This window comes from Mirounga angustirostris, unplaced genomic scaffold (genome assembly GCF_029215605.1).
Source record: "Mirounga angustirostris isolate CCGP_5_RB_7025 unplaced genomic scaffold, mMirAng1.0.hap1 SCAF_3, whole genome shotgun sequence".
In the NCBI taxonomy this organism is placed as follows: Eukaryota; Metazoa; Chordata; class Mammalia; order Carnivora; family Phocidae; genus Mirounga; species Mirounga angustirostris.
In genome coordinates, this window is record NW_026991711.1 from 109,784,244 (window position 1) to 109,800,479 (window position 16,236).

Here is a 16,236-nt window from a genome sequence, read left to right on the forward strand (position 1 = left end):
TAGAAGAATGAAACTGGACCATTCCCTTACACCATACACAAAGACAAACTCAAAATGGATGAAAGACCTCAATGTGAGACAGGAATCCATCAAAATCCTGGAGGAGAACATAGGCAGTTACCTCTTCGACATCTGCCACAGTAACTTCTTTCAAGACACGTCTCCAAAGGCAAGTGAAACAAAAGCAAAAATGAACTTTTGGGACTTCATCAAGATAAAAAGCTTCTGCACAGCAAAGGAAACAGTCAACAAACCTAAGAGGCAACCCACAGAATGGGGGGAAGATATTTGCAAATGACAATACAGATAAAGGGCTGATATCCAAGATCTATAAAGAACTTATCAAACTCAACACTCAAAAAACAAATAATCCAGTCAAAAAATAGGCAGAAGACATGAACAGACACTTCCCAAAGAAGACATACAAATGGCTAACAGACACATGAAAAAATGCTCAACATCACTAGCCATCAGGGAAATACAAATCAAAACCACAGTGAGACACCACCTTACACCAGTTAGAATGACAAAAATTAACAAAACAGGAAACAAGTGTTGACGAGGATGTGGAGAAAGGGGAACCCTCTTACACTGTTGGTGGGAATGCAAGCTTGTACAGTCACTCTGGAAAACCGTATGGAGGTTCCTCAAGATGTTAAAAATAGAGCTACCCTATGACCCAGCAATTGCACTACTAGGTATTTTCCCCAAAGATACAGACGTAGTGAAAAGAAAGGGCACGTGCACCCCAATGTTCAAAGCAGCAGTGTCCACAATAGCCAAACTGTGGAAGGAGCCGAGATGCCTTTCAACAGATGAATGGATAAAGAAGATGTGGTACACATACAAAATGGAATATTGTTCAACCATCAGAAACGATGAATACCCACCATTTGCATCCACAGGGATGGAACTGGAGGGGATTATGTTAAGTGAAGTAAGTCAAACAGAGAAAGACAATTATCATATGGTCTCACTCATATGTGGAACATAAGCAAAAGCACGGAGGACCATAGGGCAAGGGAGGGAAATCCAAAGGGGGAGAAATCAGAGAGGGAGATGAATCATGAGAGACTATGGATCCTGAGAAACAATCTGGGGGTTTCAGAGAGGGGGTAACAGGGTGATGGGTATTGAGGTGGGCACGTGCTGTGATGAGCACTGGGTGTTATACTTAACTAATGAATCACTGAACACTACATCAAAAACTACATACCATACAGTGGCTAACTGAACATAATAAAAAAAAATTAAAAAAAAATGTAGACTAGGTTTGGTAACATTGTTTGCCAATTTCAGCAAAGATGTTGCTGTTTGCCTTCTCCTGTAAAGTGTACATACCTGTAGAAACACAAAGTAACTTGAGCACATTGAAATTTTCTTCCTGGCTGTGAGTAGTGTGTGTGTGTGTGTGTGTGTGTAAGCGTGTGTGTAAACTAGGTTTCATACATAATTGGAAAGGCAATAGTATGGGAACACTAGATAAATTGAAGCAGGAGACAGAGAATGAAGGAGGCTACCTATAGCCTTCTCCATTTCAAAATTTCCCCTATGTTCACCCTTCTCATAAGTCAAGCCATTATACAAGTTAGAAACAAAGAGCATCATAAATATCTTAAAAATGCACTAACAACAACTCCATATGGGTTTTCAAGGGAAACAGTGGTGGTTTGGGAGCTTTTTTTTTTTCTTTTGACATTTGAGGTCAGCATCAAGTACAACCACGAGTCCCCATAACAATTCTTCAGTGTCCTACTAAGTGACAGGATTCTGATAAGGGCAGCACCCAACTGACTCAGTGTAGCAAGTATCATACTTTTGACTCATATGCATGGCCTCTTGCTTTTACGATGCCATCTGCAGAGAAATCAATCATCATAAAGTTGACTGAGTGTGTCCTATATTCATCTGCTTGACTGTGTTTGATGTAAATGACTGACAACAATAAAAGAGAACTAGAGGAAAGAGGCATCAGTACTGTCAAGTGGGTGTCATGTGACCCACGGCTTCCAAAGGATGGTCAGGATATAGATGGCCTGAGAGGAAAGAAGCCATCCAAGGAGAACAGAAACAGAAAGCACAGAAAGAGCATGACAGCAGGGCCTCTGTGTCTGTGTGGGGAGGGTGTGGCATGTGTAAGAAGAGAAGAGAGGAGGGGTATTTTGCACAGGTAAAAGGTTAGTTTGATTGAAATAGATAGTTCAGTTGTTAACTAATAGGAGATGATTTTAAAACTGTAGACTTCACTGAAGTTATTGGATACTGTAATTTGGGTTTATTTTCATATCACATTTGACATCTCAGCACAGTAGCACTTGTAGCCCACTGAGAAAAAACTAATTATCTTGAAGTGAGAATTCTGTATAGTCTGTGGCTTTCATGTTTTTTCCTCCTCTCTTTACCAGAATATGAACCTAATAGAAGATCAGTGTCCAGTCAGACCAAGACACTCTATAGAGAGCAAAATCCTGAGGTGTTTTTAAACTATTGTATAAAGAAAATGTAGAAAATACCTGAAACCGTATCTGCTAAGACAGCCAAGTACATGTTCCTCTAAATATTTATAAACCATGAACTACAACATCCACACATTTTTTTTTTATTAGTAAAGAACAAATGGAAATCATTGGCCAGAGTTTTTCTGATGGTCTGATTGGATGTGTTGCCTTTCATCTCCTTCTTGACTCAAGATTCTTATTACCCCTCAAATAGTTCTTAACATTTTCTTGTTAATTCCTCCAATTGCTTTTGAAGTTTTAGCTCAGCTTTTCCAACTTGAGTGCTCCTGTGTATATGATCTTGCTGTTGGGTAGCAGTCTTCTGAAATGCGAGAAAGTGTTTCTTTAAACTTCTCTTGGATGATTTTGTGAATAGATTCAATCTAAACAGAAAAAAAAATAAAAGCCTATATGCCACTTATCCATGTTGATTTATATATTTATTTTTAATTTTATTTATTTTTTAAAAGATTTTATTATTTATTTATCTGAAACAGTGAGCAAGAGAGAGAGAGAGCACAAGCTGGGAGGAGAAGCAGAGGGAGAGGGAAAAACAGAGTCCCTGCTGAGCATGGAGCCCAACATGGGACTGGATTCCAGGACCCTTGGATCATGACCTGAGCTGAAGGCAGATGCTTAACCTACTGAGCCACCCGGGTGCCCCTATGTTGATTTCTTTTTTTTTAATTTCTTACCTTTGAATTATCCCAATGTTAGAAACTTGGATACTTTAAACTTTGCCTTGCAGTAGATGCTCCCGGCATAGTACTTAATTAGTGTAGGATGGCAGAATATGCCAGAGCAATATATGCCACTTTGGCATAAGGATTATTTTGAGCTGAAGGCAACTGAGAAGAAGCAGATGCAAGAAAAGTCTACCCCTCCACCAAACAGGTATTTGTCTAAAATCAGGACATAAATTTACAAAGGTGTCCCTCCTCCCCCCTCTCTACCAGGAAGGACAAAAGTTAATCAGTGGAGACAACTTTAAAGATTTATTTATTTATTTTAGAGAGAGAGAGAAAGCGTGAGCAGGAGAGGCAGGGGGAGGCAGGGAGAGAGTCATAAGCAGACTCCATGCTGAGCACAGAGCTTGATGCAGGGTTTTATCTCCTGACCCTGAGGTCACAACTCTGATCAAGACCCTGAGCCGAAACCAAGAGTTGGACCCTGAACCAACTGTGCCACCCAGATACCCCTAGTGGAGACGAGTTTCGACTCTATCAGCCTGGAGACAGCAACCAAGGAATCTACAGAACAAGCTTTACTAACTAGCCTGATCTATCATTAGTTTCCCATATGTTTCCCTTTCCACAATTGGCTGCCCCTCGAGACTTAAGGTTCTTTTCTTTGGTCTTGTCACTTTTCTAAAAACGTATTATTCCTCACTGGGTGTTATATGCAAACAATGAATCAAAAACTAATGATGTACTGTATGGTGACTAACATAATAAAATTAAATTAAATTAAAAAGAAATGTATTATTCCTTTGTTAAGATACTACATAAACCCAATTCTAAATCTTTGAGTTACCCATCTCTGGTACTCCCAATTGCCACATGGACTTCTGAACCTTTTTAATAGACTTCGGTTTCTTTTTCTCTTATTAATCTGTCTTTGGCAAGTCTAATTTATGAGCCTTCAGCAGGAAAACCTAAGGTTGGTAGAGGAAGAGATTTTTCCTCCCCTACATCATTTAGTTCCCAAATCCTGTGGATCACTCAGCAAATCTTTACGGCTATGTAATTTCATTCCATGCCTAGACATAATATTCAGTATAAGAACCTTGAGTGCCAGCTATATAATGCTGAGAAAATCCTTTGTGCATCCAGCCTCCCCATATGGTATAGCTCTAAAGATGGATAGCAGCAACAAACCCAGTGAGCCCCTGTGCAGGGACTGAAATGGGAATGACAGATAGCATGACAAATAGAAGAAACAGTCAATTAATCAGTCAACTTTGATGCATGGTGCTCCTACTAGGGTCCATGCCAGGCATTAAGGAGGGGATGACATAGGCCTTGCCTTAAAAGGTCTGACTTGGAGATCAAATATTTATTCCTGTATTTTAAAATATTTATCTCAATATTCAAAAATTCCCACATTTATTAAATTCTTAATTTTTAAGAGCAAATGGTGACATTAAAAAGAGTTAAATACAAATGTTTTGTGGATTCATTAGGACTGACATGTTTAAGGAAAAAGGTTTTTTTGGTAGGACTTCTGTAGCAAGATTCCAAAACAAACATGAAAGGTATTGTATGAAGCAGGAACCAAGGTAGCAGAGAAGCTGAAGACCGACTAAAGGTGGCATATTCTGGAAACAGTGAGGAGATTTCACTTTAGAGAAGCTATCACCAAGACAGAGCCTGAAGTAACAGAAGACCATCTGTTCAGCCATTGGAAATGCCGTGATTTACTCAGCATTCGGGCCACAATTCAAGGGACAAAGAACAAAACGTGTTGAAAAAAAGTTCAGGAATTAAAACATCTTTAAAATCATGTTTCTTATGGATGGTCTGTTGACATTCTGTACATAATAGGTGTCCAAAGAATGCCAGAGAATTATTGTCTGGTCAGAATAAAATATGGCTCTTTAAAAGCTAAATTAAGGCTTTAACTCCTGAATATGTTCTGACTTTGGAGATTTAGAATGATCAATTTCTATCACTGGTAGAGAGCCATACTCTGAATATTGAGTTTAAGATCTATCATTTGCTTGAGCTATATTATAGTAGTTTAATTTTTAAAACAACACTGCTGAAATCGTTTTCATACAGGAGCTAGATAATAGATTGTAATACAGACTAGAAGAAAATGCAGTACATTTCTTCAGGGTACAAAGCAGGTGCAGTTATGTCTCTGCATGTACATCTGATGCTTATGTATTTTAAATGTAAATTGTTTTCTTTTAAGAGAAAATACTACATTGAATATTGATGCAAAGGTATTATATATTTGTGTTTTATTTTCCTGAGTTGTAATACTAATTTTCTACCTCTAATGAGAGTCCATGAAATATTCCACGTTTGCAACAAATCTGGCTTTTAAGGAACAGATTTATATAACTACAGCTGGGATTTTTCTGTGTCTATATGCAATTTATTTCTTTGTACTATTTTATGCAGGGTTATTATAATTTTATCTATAGATGTATTTAAGTATGTTTTGAGTAGTACAGGAAAAATAAAAATGTGAAATTGAACAAAGAATTCAAGATGAGTTATCTAGACAAATTATTTTCAAGTAATGAATTTTAGAGGATAAAATACTCCTGCAAAGGCTTCACTATATAGAGCATATATCTGAACAATTTCAAGTTGTGACCTAGTAATCAAGACTTTTCTATAAGACTGCCTACAATTATCATCATTAAGAAAGTGTGGATATTATATACAATAAACACTAAAGAGGCCTTCTTTGAAACTAATGGCCAATATAACTATAACTCAGAAGCATTTACATGAGCAGTTACATGAACAACTTTGTAATAAACAGGAAGCCCAATTGTATAAGAACAAGTTGACTTCAATCTCAGTTTGAAGTTAAAGCATAAACTGGGACCACAGTGAGCGTCTGTAATTACAGAGATGCGCTGCAGAATGGTATGTGTTCTTTTTCTGAAGCTATTTCTGAAGAAGATAAATGAGGCATGACGATGCACTTTTTCACTGGTCCTATTTTCAATACCTCCTTTGTAATGAACCTAAGGTGGCTTGGGAGAAGAAAGACCGACACATCTGGAAATGGAGATACCAGAATGGTCTCCCTATGCAATGATGAGCAAAAAAATAGTTGAATTCATCAGGGTAGTGTAACTATGAAAAACAGAAAGACCACGTATTAGTATTGCTGTAAAAGAGCTCGAAGTCCACAAAAATCAAGTAAAAATGTGATAACTCAAAAGAGAGTCTGAAAATAATGATGACAGAATGCATGTTTCTACCACCCTACCCTCTTAATTCCAATCCGTATCCTCAACTACTGCTCCTGAACGAAGCACTACTGAGTAGACTGCTAAGGTCTCAGACTGCTGGGTAGGGAGGCAGTGAAGGTATAATTAAGCATAGTACTCTCTAAATTCTAGCTTCTGAATAGCTGCTCCAATACTATTCAAAGCTGGTTTGAAGTGTGCTGGCAATGGGCTTCTTTCTCTCTGTAATGCATCACATTTATTCTCCTAATAAAAGCACAGGCCTAGAGACCTTTTTTTTTTTTTTTTTTAAGATTTTATTTATTTGCGAGAGAGAGAATGAGAGACAGAGAGCATGAGAGGGAGGAGGGTCAGAGGGAGAAGCAGACTCCCCGCCGAGCAGGGAGCCCGATGCGGGACTCGATCCAGGGACTCCAGGATCATGACCTGAGCCGAAGGCAGTCGCTTAACCAACTGAGCCACCCAGGCGCCCCTCTTTTTTTTTTTTTTTTAAAGATTTATTTATTTATTTGAGAGAGAGAGAATGAGAGAGAGCACATGAGAGGGAGGAGGGTCAGAGGGAGAAGCAGACTCCCTGACGAGCAGGGAGCCCGAAGCGGGACTCGATTCCGGGACTCCAGGATCATGACCTGAGCCAAAGGCAGTCGCTTAACCGACTGAGCCACCCAGGCGCCCCTCTTTTTTTTTTTTTTTAAAGATTTATTTATTTATTTGAGAGAGAGAATGAGATAGAGAGCATGAGAGGGGGAGGATCAGAGGGAGAAGCAGACTCCCCGCCGAGCAGGGAGTCCGATGCGGGACTCGATCCCAGGACTCCGGGATCATGATCTGAGCCAAAGGCAGTTGCTTAACCAACTGAGCCACCCAGGCGCCCCCCTAGAGACCTTTTGAGGCAGGCTCTGTCCTGATAAGCTTACCGCATGGGTGAGCCAAACGGAATGGATCTTTTCCACAGATAAGCAGTTCTGAAACACAGAAAACTAGGAAGTGGTTGAAGCAAAACAGTAACTCATGCTGAAGTTTCTCCACATGAAAGCTTGAGGACAGAAAAGCCGAACCCCCGCTCCCCAAACCCAAGCCCAAACTGGAATCCGAGGAAAAAAAGAAAAGAAAAGGTACACAGGAAGTTTACCTTCTCTTAGCCATATAGATGCCTCGGGACCAAGCGTGGAGAGTTCTGGGATGAGAAATCCATACTGACGACCCTGGAGAAGACTCCATCTGCACCAACCCAAGGGCTGCTGAGAAGGCTGGCACCCGAACCAGCGTCTGGTCCTCGGAGTTCCCTGGCCTTGGGAGAAATGTTGGAACGTTATACCAGTAGCCCACACTTTAATCGACATTTTTGGAGAAGAGCAAATTTTTCAACGAAAGAGACTATGAAGTGGAAAGCGTTTTTGATGGAACTTTAACAGAGGGCAGACACCGCCAGCTCGTACGTCACCACAGCCCGGCTGTGGGCATCGCGGCGCTTCCTGCCACTCGCGTCCCTCAAGTTATCGCGATAGCGTGATCTGAACCAGAAAGGCAAATAAAGCCCGGAGTGGATGTAGCTCAACGGAAGTCAGCGCCGGGAGACCGGAAGGGCGGTGAGGAAGCTCCGAACAGGTAGGTTCTTTTAGTGAATTTGAATTTGGATTTGAATTTGAATCTAGCTTTGAAACTGAATCTGGAGGAAACCGATGGCAACTGTTACAGAAACAAAAAGGGAGCTTGAGATTAATTATTTAACACAAAGGATTTCAGGTACTAAAATACATAATTCTCAAATTTACGAATTAGAAGAATTGAAGTAAGTGGTGATTGTTAAAATTAGGCTAGTGTCCCATAATCTTAAAATGGTCAAAATGCAAAGAAATTGACAAGGGACTTGTAATGCATATCCGGGAAGTCTGCCATGTGAAATATAGAAGTTAAAGAAAAAGAAAATGAAAGAGGTTGGGGAGAGGCTATAACTACTGAAATGACAGAGAATTACCCACACTTACGTACATATGTACACACACACACACCCTGGAATGCTTTGGCAGAACTTCTGTATTCTAAAACTTTTAAAAAAAAAATTAACAAGGGGGCGCCTGGGTGGCTCAGTCGTTAAGCGTCTGCCTTAGGCTCAGGTCATGATCCCAGGCTCCTGGGATCGAGCCCCGCATCGGGCTCCCTGCTCAGCGGGAAGCCTGCTTCTCCCTCTGCCCCTCACCCTGCTTGTGTTCCCTCTCTCGCTGTGTCTGTCAAATAAATAAATAAAATCTTAAAAAAAAAAAAAATTAACAAGCTTCCCGGTGCCTGGGTGGCTCAGTCTTGAAGCGTCTGCCTTCGGCTCAGGTCATGATCCCGGAATCCCGGATCGAGCCCCGCATTGGGTTCCCTGCTCTGCGGGAAGCCTGCTTCTCCCTCTTCCACTCCCCCTGCTTGTGTTCATTCTCTCACTGTGTCTCTCTCTCTCTCAAATAAATAAATAAAATCTTAAAAAAAAAAAAATTAACAAGCTTCCAGACAAAAAGAACAAATTATTTGCAACCACCCATTTGCCCCTTGGTTTCTCAAAGCAACAATCATAGTTCTGGTAGTCCAACTTGTAACGGGCACTTCTGTCTCCTACAGGAGCCAAACTTGTTAGACTTTTTTTCACCCAGGTCCAGAGCCTTGTAGGTCTATAACTTCAGCACTGCTCACTGTTTCTTTCTTTCTCTCTGATTTTTTTAAATTAATTAATTAATTAATTTATTTATTTATGAGAGAGAAGGAGAGAGAGCATAAGCTGGGGGGGAGAGGCAGAGGTTGAGAGAGAGAGAATCTCAAGCAGAAGCCATACTCAGGGCAGAGCCTGACTCAGTTCTTGATCTCAGGACTCTGAGATCATGACTAAGCTGAAATCAAGAGTGGGATGCGTAATCGACTGAGCCACCCAGGTGCCCCTCTTTTTTTGTTTTATCTATTTCTTTTTTTTTTTTTTTAAGATTTTTTTATTCATGAGAGAGAGAGAGAGGCAGAAGGAGAAGCAGGCTCCCCAGCTGAGCAGGGAGCCCGATGCGGGACTCGATCCCAGGACGCTGGGATCATGACCTGAGCCGAAGGCAGATGCTTAACCATCTGAGCCACCCAGGCACCCATTGTTTTATCTATTTCCTATCCACAGAAATATTTGTCATTTCTTTTGATACCAGCCATGATTATTTCATTTTTCTCTTTTATTATATTATTATTAATTTGGGGGCCTCTATTACATGAAAATTTCTCTATCTCTCTTTTACACATACACACACTTTATTTCCTTTGAAAGATTCCTAATCCCAATTCCATCCCACTATAAGCATCTGTTCTTTTGTTCATAATTTGCATTCTTCCCAAACCACTATCCATGACTGATTTACACAGTTGTGGGTTGTTGAATAATATATAGCCTATTTTGGTGTGTTTTATGCTCATAAACTGCATTATGCAATACATCTCATTATGTAATACATCTCAGGAAAATGTCATGATTCTGGTTTTTACTGAGCATTTTACTTTTGATATCTATGTTGATGTAGACAAATCTTGTTCTTTCTACTGTTAGATAATATTCCATCATAGGTGTATCACACATTTTCCTTAATTTCTTTTCCTTGACAGCATTCTTAAATCCTTGCCCTGCAAAGCATCCTGGAGATGGACATCCTCACACCTTTCTTTCTGTCAATGTAGGAGCATTTCTACAAGAAATAGACCTACTTTTCAGCTGGATGGGGAGAAATGTATCTTTACCCCTAGTGATGCTTGGATGTCTGGTTTTTGACTCAGCCAAGGTAAGGACAATGGAATAGTGATTGAAACTCCCCTGACAACATGCAAGGTTAGCTTCTTTACTGATAATTTGCCACTGGCCTAACCATTTGGATGAGACTGACTCGACTACTTACCAAGCTACTGAGAACTTTTGGAGGGAGCTCTCCCAAAGATAAAATTCCTCAGGCAGATCTTGGCAGCTCAAGTCAGAGAATCAGCCCACTCCCAGGGCACAGAGATTAGGCCCACAGGAGTTCATACTGTGGATATCTCTGAGATCTCTGATGCTTGCCTTCATTCGCTAAATAAAAGCCTCAAGTGGGTATATTTTTTGGGTCTGGTGAGTTAGTTCAAATATCTGAACTGCGAAAAACAATACAGATCTATCCCCAGGAATGGAATTGCTGATTCATAGAGTATATCTCTGTTTAATTTCAATAAATTGCAGAAAGTTCTCTTTATTAGCTTTACTAAACCAAAATATCCAGGAATTTCTACTTTTCCTCATTCCCTCCAACTGTGGACACCATCTGAAAATTTTAATTTCTATCAACATGATTGCTGTGTAAAGGTATGTTAGCATGACTTCAATGTGCACTTCTCTGATTCCTAAAGTGTTTATATATCTCTTTGAAAATGTATGGATTGGGGGCACCTGGGTGACTCAGTCGTTAAGCGTCTGCCTTCAGCTCAGGTCATGATCCCAGAGTCCTGGGATCAAGTCCCACATCGGGCTCCCTGCTCAGCGGGAAGCCTGCTTCTCCCTCTCCCACTCTGCGTGCTTGTGTTCCCTCTCTTGCTGTCTCTCTCTCTGTTGAAAAATAAATAAAATATTAAAAAAAAAATGTATGGACTGTTCAGGTTTTCCTTTTGTGAATTACATATTTTAATCCCTTGCCCATTTTTTATTGTGCTTTCTATTTTATTGAGGAATTCCTTAAATATCCTTGATATTAATCTTTATAGTTTGTTTACTTTCCTTTTAGCTGAATCTATTATACCTCTACTTCAATTCCCTCTTTTATAAAGTAGAAACAGTAATAGTACCTATAGCTCCTTTTTTTCTTCTCTAAAGATTAAATGAGAAATACATGTAAAACACTAGTACAGCATTTGACATTTGGCAAGAATTCAGTGCATACTAGTTATCTATTAAGCTTTTTCTTTTTTTTAAAGATTTTATTTATTTATTTGAGAGAGAGAATGAGATAGAGAGAGCATGAGAGGGGGGAGGGTCACAGGGAGAAGCAGACTCCCCGCAGAGCAGGGAGCCCAATGCAGGACTTGATCCTGGGACTCCGGGATCATGACCTGAGCCAAAGGCAGTCGCTTAACCAACTGAGCCACCCAGGAGCCCCTCTATCAAGCTTTTTCAAATTAAGCTAATACTTTTGTTGTTCTAGATACACATATAAACTTAGATTTGAATTTAATTTTAATCTATACTTAAATTGAATGATTTCTTCTGTAGTATATTTAATCCAAGACCAAAGTCTCAAGCTAGGCACAGGAAGTTTAGAATGTACACTATAGGGGTGCCTGGGTGGCTCAGTCGGTTAAGCGTCTGCCTTCGGTTCAGGTCATGATCCCAGGGTCCTGGGATCGAGCCCCACATCAGGCTCCCCGCTCGGCGGGGAGTCTGCTTCTCCCTCTGCCTGCTGCTCTGCTTACTTGTGCTCTCTCTCTATCTCTCTGTCAAATAAATAAATAAAATGTTTAGAATGTACACTATAGTGACAGATGTAGTAGATGCAGCTGGGAAATCAGAAGCCATTACTCTGCACTTGAACTCACATTAGTCTGGCACTCCAGCCTGTGTGAGAAGCAGACTCTGCCCTTAAAGCTGACCTGCCTTTCTGCAGCAAGCACCTCACCTGCTGATGATGGAGGGGCCCACACTCTCTTCATTTGGGCACAGTTTTACCCACTGAATCTATATATTTGTATTTTCAAAACTGCAACACTTTCATCACCATGACTCTTGCCCCTAGTGTGTGATTTATCATCCAACATGTCAAAATATTTTGAAGAAGGTATCATGAAATGCAAAGTCTAAGTTGTATTTGATTTCTTTATGAAGAAGAATAAACCTAGAAGGGAAAGAATACAATACACGAGAATGTCTTGATAGGAAATAGAATCATTCATAAAGTCATGGGCAAAATATGTTTTCTAAAATTTGTATTATAGATATCGGCAAACAGAGATAGATATGGAAAACAATAGGTCAATTGGAATGCTCTTATATGAGTGTAAAGTTTTCTCTTAGTAGAAATTTTTCCTTTTAGTTACTAAACAAATCCTCTAAACATTGAAAATATTTCAGAAGTTCTCAGGAAATGATCATTAAAGTAAACTGCTAGTGTTTGATAAATTCCCACCCTCGTGTCCTTTCTTGGCTTTTTCAATCAATACCTCTGTTCTTGGCCAGATTCCTTACCAGCAAGGAGTTCTGGGGAGCATTTTCTACTCACTTCTCTAAATCAGATCAGTATAAGAAGCATGCTGTCCTAAATTGCGTATGTTCAGCCTAGATTGATAAAAATACTTCATCCTGGGGCGCCTGGGTGCCTCAGTCGTTAAGCGTCTGCCTTCGGCTCAGGTCATGATCCCAGGGTCCTGGGATCCAGCCCCGCATCGGGCTCCCTGCTCTGCGGGAAGCCTGCTTCTCCCTCTCCCACTCCCTCTGCTTGTGTTCCCTCTCTCTGTGTGTCTCTCTCTGTCAAATAAATAAATAAAATCTTTAAAAAAAAAATACTTCATCCTTTCAAATTTTTCCTAGAGTACTCTGTTAAGTGGATGAAAGATCACATATAGGCACAGAGGAAAACAGTACAATGTGAATTCCATTAGCAGAGACAGCCACAGGCGAGGGAGAAAGGGTGTGGCTTCATGTGTGTATAGACTCTCCTCTGGAACCTTCTTTGACTTTCCTAAGCAAAATCATCATTACCTCTTCCTAATTCCACAGGATGTGCTTTCAGAATACTTTGAATCATTTAATTATAATCATGTTCTCTGGAAATCTAATAGATCACTTGTAAATATGAAATAACTACTTTTCTTGAAAGCTTTCAGACCAGCTATTTACTTTAATGACATTAATCAGTAAATTTCAATTAATCAAGTAAATTACAAAGTATTATAGACTTAGGGATTGTGCATATGTTCAAGCTTTCCAAACTGAGCTGACCCTCTTAATGGAATTCAGTGAGCAATATAGGTGTACTTTTATGGCATTTGGATTATTAAGAAGCTCTTACTAGATAACACACTGTTCTGTAAACCATATGCTGGTATGTTCAAGTCTCACAAATGTAATAGGGAGTATGCCTTTTATTGTATTATGCTGTAATTATATCATAATCAAGATGTAGAATGCAAGAAGCAGTAGTAATAGATGCACTATTTATATCTCATAAGTCATGAGTGAAGAAATATATTTTTATAAGTAACAAAAGGAAAGGCTGTGAGACAGGAAGAGAAGAGGTAAAGGACAATGAGGATAGAGATTAAACTGAGATTAGCACTGTAAAAGAAATGCTAGGAACAAGAGCAGTCAATGTAGAGGCTGTCAGCAGAGAAGGCAGTTTGGATTTTTCTAATTGGCAAATCATTAGAGCTTTGCCCAAGACGAGGCTCAGTAATTGAGTAGAAGTGGAAATGAGACTTAAGGATAGCTTGCAATTAATGAGACACATTAATGGCATTACTAGGGGACCTGGGTGGCTCAGTCGGTTAAGTGCTGGACTCTTGATTTGGGCTCAGGTCATGATCCCAGGGTCCTGGGATCGAGTCCCACATCGGGCTCCCGGCTCAGCGGGGAGCCTGCTTCTCCCCCTGACCCTCTCCTCTCTCATGCTGTTTCTCTCTCGCTCGCTCTCTAAAAAATAAATAAATAAAATCTTTATAAAAAAAAATTAAAAAAAAATAGTCAAATTCATAAGAGAAAGTAGAACGGTGATGGTCAGGTGTTTGGGGAAGTCGGAAAGGGGTGTTGTTAAATTAGTATATAGTTTAAAGATTATAAGATGAAAAAGTTTTAAGAGAATGGTTCAACAACAATGTGAATATACTTAACATTACTGAACTGTACACTTAAAATAGGTTAAGATAGTAAATTTTATGTTATGTGTTTTTATCCCACACAAACACAAAAAATGAAAAAAAGATATAAGGACAGGCAAAAACTGAGAGACGAGGCAGTTAAATTCACTGCATAATCTTGGATTTGATGCTACACTTCAAGAGGCAGTTATAAGAGACATTATTATGCCCAACTGGCAAAAAAAATTGAATAAGGTTTGTTTATTAGATAATAGTATTAATGTTGAATTTCCAGATATTGATAACTATAGTGAGGTTATGTAGATGAATATCCTTGTTCTTTTAAGTCACATTTAGGAAGTTTTAGGGATAAAGGGATATGATATTTCAATTTAGTCTTAAATGGTTCAAGAAAAGACACACACATATGAGTATTGGGAGTGTGTGGGTATGTTTATGAGAGAGAAAAAAAACAAATGTGTCACAATGTGAAATTGGTGAAACTTGGTAAAGGATATACAAAATTCTTTGTAGTATTTTGCAACTTATCTATAGGAATGAAATTATTTCAAAATAAAAATGAAAAATATTAAATCAATAAAATATGGTAAATTGATAAATCTTCAATCTAGCTACATACAGTATCAAATAACCCACTAGCAAGCCTGTATATATGGGTGTGAAAACTCTTTGTACCTAGCTCTGATTCTTATAATCTGCTTCTTATTTAAATACAGAAAAAAAATGAATTTGTTAATTGCAGTTCTTCATGTAAACAATCAGACATTTGGGCAAACTGACATGCAAACACATATTAAGAGAGAACTATTAAAATTCCCTCGCTGGGACACATGTAGATTGCCTTAAATACCTCTGTGAATTTAACAATGAAGGAGAAATTCTGATGTAGGAAAAAGTGATCGGGTTACAAGAATTTTAGTTTCTAAATTAATTTTAATCACCAACTGGCAAAATGGCATTTGTTTATATAATAAGCTCTTATATTTTTCTCAGAAAAACTGAAAATACTATGTATAGGGGTTGAAAAAGTCCCTGCCCCTTACTGGGAAATTTTTCTAATAGAATATATACCTCACAGAAAGGAAAAAATAGAGTATTTGAATATAGCCTAGTGATTAATTGGCACATTAATTTGTTTTGCTTTCCTTGCTACAGAAGTTAGGCAGGGGATGAGGGAAGAGAGAAATGAGAAGGAGAGGGAGGGGGAGATAGAGGGAAGGCAAGGGGAGAGGGAAAGGGGAGAGAGGAGTGATGAAGGATAGTTGGAAGAGGGGCGCCTGGATGGCTCAGTTGTTAAGCGTCTGCCTTTGGCTCAGGTCATGATCCCAGGGTTCTGGGATGGAGCCTGGCATTGGGTTCCCTGTTTGGGGTGGGGAGGGAGAGGGGGCAGGCAGGAAGCCTCTTCTCCCTCTCCCCCTGCTTGTGTTCCCTCTCTCTGTCAAATAAACAAAATCTTAAAAAAAAAAAAAAAAGGATAGTTGGAAGAAAAGCAGTCAGGGACACCCCCCCTACCCCCCCACCCCCACCCAAGAGGAAACCACCCTTAAAAGGATTTTACACCACCCTGGAAGGACCCTCCATCCTTTCCCAGGTGACAAAAACCTGATCAGATGACCTGGCCTTGGATGGAGGGCTAATCAGATTAAAACAGCCTGCCAACAAGCCCATAAAAACCCTAGTACCAAATCGTCAATGCTCTCGGGTCCTCTCCCTGTTTGGGAGCTTTGTACAGTCACTCAATAAACTTTGCTTTACTATCACTCAATAAACCTGCTTTGCTGCCCACCACCCTGTCTGGTCTACCTGTTCATTCATTGGTGGACCAAGAACCACCAAAGGAAAAGAAATCCTGTAACAGGAGAGAAGGGGGGAGGGAATGAGAAGGGGGAGGGAAGGCAAATGAAGGCAAAAGGAAGGGGGAGAGGAGAGGTAAAGGTAGGGAAGGGAGGAATAGGGGAGAAAGGAAGG

The 16,236-nt window shown here is 39.8% G+C and overlaps 1 protein-coding gene and 1 long non-coding RNA gene across 2 annotated transcripts in view; one reads left to right on the forward strand and one right to left on the reverse strand.

Moving 5' to 3' along the window:
- Positions 1-2,788: 2,788 nt before the first annotated feature.
- On the reverse strand, positions 2,789-7,937 carry LOC135363873 (uncharacterized). The gene is made up of 2 exons (XR_010410129.1): positions 7,565-7,937; positions 2,789-2,881 (listed from the first exon to the last, which is right to left on the reverse strand). It is a non-coding gene; the product is annotated as an uncharacterized LOC135363873 (long non-coding RNA).
- KYNU (kynureninase) overlaps positions 7,870-16,236 on the forward strand; it is a 127,844-nt gene continuing 119,477 nt past the window's right edge. Inside the window, exons 1-2 of the mRNA XM_054506239.2 lie at positions 7,870-8,040; positions 10,048-10,220. The gene's annotated coding sequence lies outside the window, so the exon portion shown is untranslated. The remainder of the gene's footprint in view (positions 8,041-10,047; positions 10,221-16,236) is intronic.